Source organism: Arachis hypogaea, chromosome 17 (genome assembly GCF_003086295.3).
Source record: "Arachis hypogaea cultivar Tifrunner chromosome 17, arahy.Tifrunner.gnm2.J5K5, whole genome shotgun sequence".
In the NCBI taxonomy this organism is placed as follows: Eukaryota; Viridiplantae; Streptophyta; class Magnoliopsida; order Fabales; family Fabaceae; genus Arachis; species Arachis hypogaea.
This window is the reverse complement of record NC_092052.1, coordinates 62360594-62367334: the sequence shown is the minus strand read 5'-3', so window position 1 is coordinate 62367334 and position 6741 is coordinate 62360594. Positions and strand designations below refer to the sequence as shown.

At 40.5% G+C, this 6741-nt stretch overlaps 1 non-coding gene across 1 annotated transcript; it reads right to left on the bottom strand.

Moving 5' to 3' along the window:
- Positions 1-2491: 2491 nt before the first annotated feature.
- LOC112767487 (small nucleolar RNA R71) lies at positions 2492-2598 on the bottom strand. Its single transcript, XR_003184930.1, has one exon. It is a non-coding gene; the product is annotated as a small nucleolar RNA R71 (small nucleolar RNA).
- Between the last annotated feature and the right edge of the window lie 4143 nt (positions 2599-6741).

Sequence of the window (6741 nt, the reverse complement as noted above, 5' to 3'; positions counted from 1 at the left end):
TGCTTCCTCGCTATTTACATTCCCTTGCTCTCTTGCTTTCATTCAAAATCCCCATGCACTTTTTCTCTCATAGCCAATAATTGTACATTTCATTGCAACTCCTAGGGAAGAACAACCCGGGAGCTAAATACTCTCGGTTTATATATGTTTTGAATTTAATATTTGATAGTGAGAATTCGTTGTTGGTTTGGACTATGCTACCGATGACTTGATTCTTGTTTTGATCGATTCCGAACCGTACAATAGTTCTCTCTATCACACAGCCTCTTGTGCGTACGCACAGGCAGCAAAGCAGAGCAAAGTATGTGAGCGCACTGCATCTGGCACATCGCACGATCATCCAAAGTATCGCGAAGTGTGCATGCGCATAACCTCTTGTGCGTACGCATAACCTGAGATTTTGGCCAAGTGTGTGTGTGCACACGTCTGTGCACACGCACAGGTACCCGCGCATACCCTCATTAAAAATGCACGTGACTCACGTTTTTTAGGGATTGGAGGCCCAATTTTGATGGCCATAGCTCATATTGAAGGGGGAAAACACTGGAGAAGAGGAGGAGATCATTAGGAGTAGTAGTAGATAGTAGTAGGAGGCTTTAGGTTTAGTTTTCTTTAAGTTTTCTCTCAACACCATTAGGGTTTATATTAGGGTTTTACATTTCAAGTACCATTTCTATTTTTGATCTTGGATTTTGCTAGCCTCCATTGTAAGTATCTCTTAATTACTCCTCTTTATAGTTACAATTTTGATACTCTTTCTTGTAGTTAAAGTCATAGTGTTAATACATATACTTTTTGCAATTTTAATCTCTTGTTGATGATTTTGATGATTGATGATTGTTATATGTTTGGTTGAGTTGCTATTGTTGCTTTTGATCATTTGTTGCTCATAGTTTCAAGCATTTTCTCAATTTTATCATGATTTGTGTTTATGCCCACCAAATATTTGTAGAAATATCAACATTGATTATGGGTTAAATTTTCACCTCTTGGCTTGGGGGAAATGAGCATATGGGTTCCTAGAATTGGAATGTCCAACATTTAGTGAAAATTCTTGGATTGTTAATTGTTCTTGTTTCCACTAACGCTAACTTATTGCTAAGGCAATTAGCGGTGAGTTAGGATTTGTGGATTAAGAACAACTATGCTCACTTAACCTACTCTCCGATGTAAGGGTTAACTAAGTGAGATTAATCTATTACAATTGTCATAGTTGTGGTTTCAACAAGGAAAGGGTCCCTAGCTCATCCCAAGCCAAGATTCCATTTATGTTTTGAATCACACACACACATACATACATCAATCTCTTTTATATCTTACTTGTTAATATTACATAGCTAGTTCTTTAATTCCTTTATTAGTTCACTAATTGCAATTATGAATGTTCTTTCATTCCTTTAATTGTTTATCTCTTCATTGAAAATCCCTTTTGCATTCACAATCAAAATTGTGCACTCATTGATCACTAGTCCTTGGGAGACGACCCAGGAATTAACACTCCCGGTTTATGTTTGTTTTGAATACTGACAATTTATTCTTCCAAACTTTGATTTGAGGATCAGTTGTTGGTTTGGGCTATGCTCACAACGAAATTATTTTGTTAAATTCCTAACCGGTATAAATCCTTAATCATCAAGTTTTTGGCGCTGTTGTCGGGGATTCTATGTGCAATGAGTGCTATAGTTTTAGTTGTTGTGAATATGTGAATAGTGTGAATACTTGATTTTTGTTTGTTACTTGACACTAATTGGTAGATGGCGCCTCTATCTAACTAGTTTTAGTAGTTATTGACTATTAGGTTGATTTTGTTTATTCTCTTGTTGTTATTCTGCTTTTGTTAATTGCATGCTTTCATTGATTCCTTAGTTGAATGACACGGTCACTTCTAGACCCGAGCTTGGCCCCTTTTGACCCTAAAATAGAAAGGAATTTAACATATCTTAGGCAAGCTCGGCGCCGGTTAGCATTTGTGCATGGTGAACCGGACTCTCTTGAAGAGTAAACCAATTCACCATCACCTTCTAACCGTGATCCTCATTCTTCACTTAACGAGGGAACCTTGTATTCTTCTGTTGGAAGTGCTGAAATTTCTTTGAGTGAATTAGGTGACAACAATATGGCAGAGCCACCTCGGAGAATTACTTTAAAGGAGGCCGGAGCCCCGGACATCACCTTGCAACCGGTACAAGTTTGGTACCTGGATCTAGATGCCAATTTTGAGCTCAAGACGGGTATGATCAACTTGCTTCAGAAATATAATGGGTTACCGGGAGAAGACCCTCTCAAGCACTTGAAAGATTTTCAAGTTGTGTGCTCTACAGAAAGAAGACATGGCTCGGATGAGATAGCGGTCATGGTTTTCGCTTTCCCTTTCTCCCTAGAGGGAAAGGCGAAAGAATGGTTTTACACCCAACTTGAGGAGGTGATTTCTAATTGGAATTTGTTGCGCAAGGAGTTTCTTGTGAAGTTTTATCTGCCTTAAAAGACGGATCGTCTAAGGAAGAAAATCTCTTGCATCATGCAAAGAGATGGAGAGACCCTTTATGAATATTGGGAAAGGTTCAAAAAGTTGTTTGAAGCTTGTCCTCACCAATGCATTGATGAATTGGTGCTCATAAGTTACTTTTGCCAAGGGATGATCCCTCAAGATAAGCTACTTCTTGATGCAACAAGTGGAGGATCTCTCACTAAGAACAAGACTGCTGAAGAAGCTTGGGAAGTCATTGCGGACTTGGCGGATTCTACTCAACATTTAAGGTCAAGAAATCCCCAACCAAAGGCTATAAGTGAAGTCTCACCTTCCGGTGATGCTATCTTGATTAAGACACTTGGTGAGATGACGATCTTGTTAAGGCAAATCACTCAAGGCCAACAAATTCCACAAATGTTGCTATCTCCTCCACCCCAACCTCCTAGAATTGAAGGACCTCCAAGATCTTGTGGTATTTGTGCTTGAAATGGTCTCTACACCGATGAGTGCCCTCAAGAGGACAACACATTGGCAGTGGCAAATTCTTACCCACAAAGATCCAATTACAATCAAGGCAATCAAGGATCTAATCACTATAGAAGGAACCAAAGTCAAGGATGGACAGATAACTCCCATCAAAGGTGGAATCAACCATCTCAAGCTCAACCTTATTCCAACCAACAAGTCTATTATCACCAACCCTCCCAAGGCCAACAACCTTACCATCAACCACCACAACCTCACTACCTGCTATATCAACCACAAAGCCCAACTCATGCCTAACCCAATTAACAACCACATTCTCAACATCAAGCAAGATATCAACCACCACACACTAGGCCTAACCTCACTCAAAACAATCAACCTCCCTCTCCAAGTCAACCTTATATGAATGATGCACTTCAAAGCTTCATGCAAGAGCAAAGGGAGTTTCATAAGAAGCAAGAAATGTATATGGAAACCATTGCCGAAGCTTTATCCCGTTTGACTCTTTCTCCTTCAAATACTCAAAATGCCCATCAAGCTTCCACCTCTAATGGTCTACCTTCTCAACTCCAACCAAACCCAAAGGGAAGCATTAATGCTATCACCCTTAGGAGTGGTACCAAGTTAGATGAAGTTGGTCTTGAGCCTACAAGTTTGAGCAAGGAGCCTCCACAATGAAGAAATGGGAGAAGAAGTGGAAGTGGTGGGAAATGAGGAGGTAAATGTTGCAAGAGGTGAGGAGGAACTATTAAAGGTCAATGAACCCAAAAGGAAGAACCCTCTTGAAGAGCCTACACCAATTCCTTTTCCAACGTTGGCTAAAAAGGTTGAAAAGCATGAAGACCTTGACTATGTTGGAGATTTTCAAGAATGTGGAAGTTACCGTTCCTCTTTTTCAAGTCATCCAACAAGTTCCAAAGTATGCCAAGTTCCTCAAGGATGTTTGTACCCACACGGAGAAGATTGGTGAGCTAACCAAAAGCCCGGTAAATGACTATATCTCTTCTCTCATTCCAGAAAAGTGTAATGATCCCGGTCCTTGTTTTGGTAACCTGTGTGATTGGTGGGATGGAGTTCGTGGATTGCATGTATGATTTGGGCACTTGTGTAAGTATTATGCCCCTCCCTATCTATGAGAAGTTGAAATTGTCACCATTGAAGAGGTCTGGAGCAAGATTTGTGTTGGCGGACAAAAGCATTGTGTCGGTTGTAGAAATTGCAGAAAATGTATTGGTCAATATCCAAGGGTTGCTATTTCCGGTAGATTTTCATATTTTGGAAACCCCTCTAATTGATTCGGACAAGCCATCCTCTATTCTCCTTGGGAGACCATTTTTGAAGACGTCTCAATTCAAGTTGGATGCATTTTCGGGAGCGTACTCGTTTGAGGCCGATGGGAAAGTAGTGAAATTCACTTTGGATGGATCCAAGAAGCCCACTCTTGAAGTATACTCTGTCTTTGGTTGTGACATAATTGAAGATCAAGTGGTTGAGCCTAGTAAGGAGCATGAAGAAGGAAATGATGCCAAGGAGTTGGAGATTTTCCTCTTTGGAGAGGTCCCAAATGATCAATGAACTCATGCAAGTCCAACTTAGAACTTTAAACCAAAGAGTTAGGTGGGAGACACCCACGATGGTAACATTGTTCTAACCATTCTCTTTTTGTTTATAGTTCTTAGACTTAATTGCTTTCTTTTGGATATGTTGATTCACTTAGGATTGTTTTAATTTTTGAGTTAGATAGGTTAATTTGCTTGTGGGTCATGAATGTTTGAATATTTGTATGTTTGGGGTTGAGATTTTGATAGAGCTAAGGTTGAGTACCTTAGAATTGAGGAAATTTTTTTGCAAAAACAGGGCATTGTGCGTGCGCACAAAATCCCCATTTTCTGTGTCCTGTGCATGCGCACACGCCTGTGCACACGCACACTCATGTTTGTGCCCTCTGTTCGTAGCGCCCGCACGGCCTGTGCGTGGGTGCTCCCTTGTTTTTCATCGATCTGTGCGTGCGCATTTGCTTGTGCGTATGCACACATCCCTCTTTTCACACTCTTTGTGCGAGCGCGCAGCCGTGTGCGTCCGCACACCAGCTTGCATCCATTCTGTTGGGAGCGCTGGCACAGCCTGTGCGCGTGAACCCCTTCCAATTCTTGTTCCTGTGCGTGTGCACAGACCTGTGTGCACACGCACACATGACCCTTCCCCAAGTAATATATATATAAAAAAACTCATTCAATCCCCTGTGCAAGTGCACAGCCGTGTGCGTCCGCACACCTCGATGCCCCCTCTCAGTTGGGAGCGTTCGCACGTCTTGTGCATCCGCATCCCCCTCTTTCTCGCTTCTTGTGCGGGCGCACACGTCTGTGCGTACACACGTATCCCTCTTTTCGTGCTCACTGTGCGTGCGCACACCCCTGTGCGCCCGCACACTTCTTTACGCGCCTTCTGTTGGGAACGTTCGCACGCTATGTGCGTCCGCATCCCCTTCTGTTTGGCTTCTTTTGCGTGCGCACGGACCTGACCTCGTCCTGGGCAGTAGATAGGGTAAAACCCATGTTGAGCCAGCAGCTTCTTCCTCTCTTCTTCTCCATTGCTGTTGTGCCACTCTGCCCAGCTCCATTCTAGCGACACTGCCGCCAGTGTCCTGCCGCCGCAGCCACCGCCACCTCTCTTTCTCTCTCTTCTCTTTTTCTTCTACCTTTCTTTCTTCTCTTTCTCTTTTCTTTCTCTTCCACCGGAGAGCTTCTTCACCCTTGTGGAACTCCGGTGTATATTTGGCAAAGCGAATTGCCGTGAATTCACAGTGGCTATAACAAGTGCCATTGTTTCATTTTCTCATCTTACTTTCTTCATCCTTCCATTTTCAGATTTTTATTTCTTTTTATGTTAATATTTTGAAGTTGTTTTTATTTTATTTTCATGTTAATTAGATTGAATTTATTGATTTCTTTAGTTATCTTTGTATTGCAAGTGTTGATATTTGAATTGTAGGGTTGCTTTTGATTGAATTTGAGCTTAAATGTCATAAGTTTGCACAATGCACATTAATTGTTTGATAAAATGCCTAAATGAAACTTTTGTTTTATTCATATGAAATGGCCATCATATGCTTGCAATATTCTCTTGTTTGGCATATTCTATGATTTGTGCAACTTCAAATATGATTTTTGATGATGATCATCTTGACATTACCAATGCATTCCCTTATTTTTTGAACATGAAGCTCCAAACACCCATGTCTTATACGATTTTTATTCTTTGTCAATGAGTGACTTGTAGTGAATGCATTGATCTTAATTGAATTCAATTTGACATTGTTCATCTTGGTAATTGTATTGGAATAATCACATTACATTTGTTCATATCCTTTGATGTTTTAATCAAACATCTTTTTACCTTAACTAAAGGACATTGTATATATGATTATCACTTCTTGAAGATGAACAATGACATTTCACTTTGCTTAAATGGTTATTGTTGTTGTGCACCATTTTTAATAATGAACTTTCATGTCCACAACCCCAAGAACCATTGCCTTCAAGAATTCAATTAAGTCATTTTTTGCTTATTTATGTTGCTTGCATCTTAATTCTTTACACTTGCAACTTAAACACTTGATTGAAAAGCATTGGCCTTTGATTGTTTTAATAGTGCGATTGCCGTTTCAACCGGCCGGTGTGTGTGTTTTAACCGTGTGCACATTTGGAATACACACATTCTTTCATCTCAATTCACACTATTTTGAAAGCTTCCAATTAAGAAGTTCGATTTTTCGTATCTTTATT